Source organism: Dendroctonus ponderosae, unplaced genomic scaffold (genome assembly GCF_020466585.1).
Source record: "Dendroctonus ponderosae isolate FM_Combo_2020 unplaced genomic scaffold, Dpon_F_20191213v2 Dpon_F_20191213_1, whole genome shotgun sequence".
NCBI classification, from domain to species: Eukaryota; Metazoa; Arthropoda; class Insecta; order Coleoptera; family Curculionidae; genus Dendroctonus; species Dendroctonus ponderosae.
Genome location: NW_026017110.1, coordinates 5,303,823 through 5,305,845, shown reverse-complemented (window position 1 = coordinate 5,305,845; position 2,023 = coordinate 5,303,823).

The following is a 2,023-nucleotide window of genomic DNA, read 5'->3' as shown; positions in this document are numbered from 1 at the left end:
AGTAAATGAAAAATTCCCAGACAGTCCAAAAAATTTCCAAGTGAGATTTTTTTAGCTGCTTTAAGATCACTTAGAGAAGCGAGATTTTTACTTTCAAATGATGTTATGAGCTGGATTCAGGAATTTTTGGTTTTTTCTTGAGGAATTTTTGAAAACCTTCTGTTTCCTACTCGCCTTAGTAACTAAAAAACTCTCGAAACTTTTGAAATGCTAGAAATTGCCTATAAAAGTGAGTTTTTCCTCACTTAAATATGCGGACTTTTTGAAAAATTCGTCAAGGAAAAACCAAAATTTATCAATCCGGCCCATGATATTAGTCCGCAGATGGAAAAAGTCCGTGGGAAAAAAGTCACTTGATTAGGAAATTTCTGGGAGTTTCCAGGATGTTTTCTGTTACTAAGAGGAAGCCATTAACCGTTCTATAAATAGACAGATTAAAAAAAATTGTAAGAAGAAACCGAAAATTTTAATGCTGCCGAAATTATAACTCAAAAGAGAAAATCTGCCGCTTTAAATCAGGAAAACCTCACTTTAATTGAAAATTTCTGGGAGTTTTCAGGATTTTTTCAGTTACCCAGGCGAGTCGACTGACCGTTGGTAAACATGAGTTTTTCAAAAAATTGTCAAGGAAAATACAAAAATTCCTGAATACGGCCCATAACATCACTCGAAAGAGTGATCGGCTGTTTTAAGTGAGGAAAAACTCAAACTCACTTGATTACGAAATTTCTGGGAGTTTCCAGGATGTTTTCAGCTACTAAGTGGAAGCTATTGGCCGTTGCGTAGATAGGCGGATTAAAAAGAAATTGTCAAGGAAAAACCGCAATTTCTCAAGCCTGTCCAGAATATGAATTTAAAGAGAAAAGCTGCGGCTTTAAATCAGAAAAACCGCACTTTAATAGAAAATTTTTGGTACATAGGAGTTTTTGGGATTTTTTCAGATACGGAATCGAAGCGATTGGTCGTTGAACAACACGTATTTTTCAAAAATTTACCCAGGAAGACAAATATTCCTTTATGCTGCTCATCAGATCACTCGATAGAGAAAATCGGCTGCTTTAAGTGAGGAAAAATTCACTTGAGTAGGAAATTTCTTAGAATTTTCAGGATGTTTCCAGTTACTAAAGGAACACGATTAGCCGTTGGTATAGACGGATTTTCAAAAAATTGTCAAAAAAAAACCAAAAATATCTCAAGCTAGTCCAGAATATCACTAGAAAGCGAAAATCTGTTGCTTTAAGTCAGGAAAACCTCACCTTAATAGGGAATTTTTGGGAGATTTCAGGATTTTTTCAGATACCCAATCGAAGCGATTGGTAGTTGAACAACACGAATTTTTCAAAATATCGGCAAGGAAAAAATTTCTCAATCCGGTCCATATACAACTCGAAAGAGAAAGTCCGGGGCTTTAAGTGACGAAAAACTCACTTCAATATAAAATTTCTCTGAGAGTTTTCAGTATTTTTTCAGTTGCCAAGGCAAGGCGATTGACCGTTGGAAAAGACGGATTGTTTTTCAGGGAAAAACGAAAAAGCCCCAAGACTGTCCATCATTTAGCCTAAGGATGGGAGAAAAACATCGATGTTTCGCAAAGATCGATGTAATTCGTTCGATGTTCGATATTTTTACCATCAAAGTTGGAAATTTGAGACATCGATGTTAGATCATGAAATGAAAACATTAGACATTTGATGTTGATGCTAGAAAGAAACATTTTCTGCGAACTATTTGATAGTGCTGATACAAACGATATCGATATCGATAAAATGTTATAGTAGTAGTAAAATAAAATTATTTAAGTTTTTAAGTTAGTCAATTTGAAATTTGTATGCAACGGCAAACTATCAGAACATCGATGTTGTGAAGAACATCGATGTTCTGCGGCCGTTGATGTTTCCCTAACATCGATATTACCTTTCGATGTCAACATCGATGGCTACCATGGATGTTATAGGATCGATGACCCATTCCTAATTTTAGCCTGCTCTCGAAAGAGAAAGTCCGCAGCTTTAAGTGAGGAAAA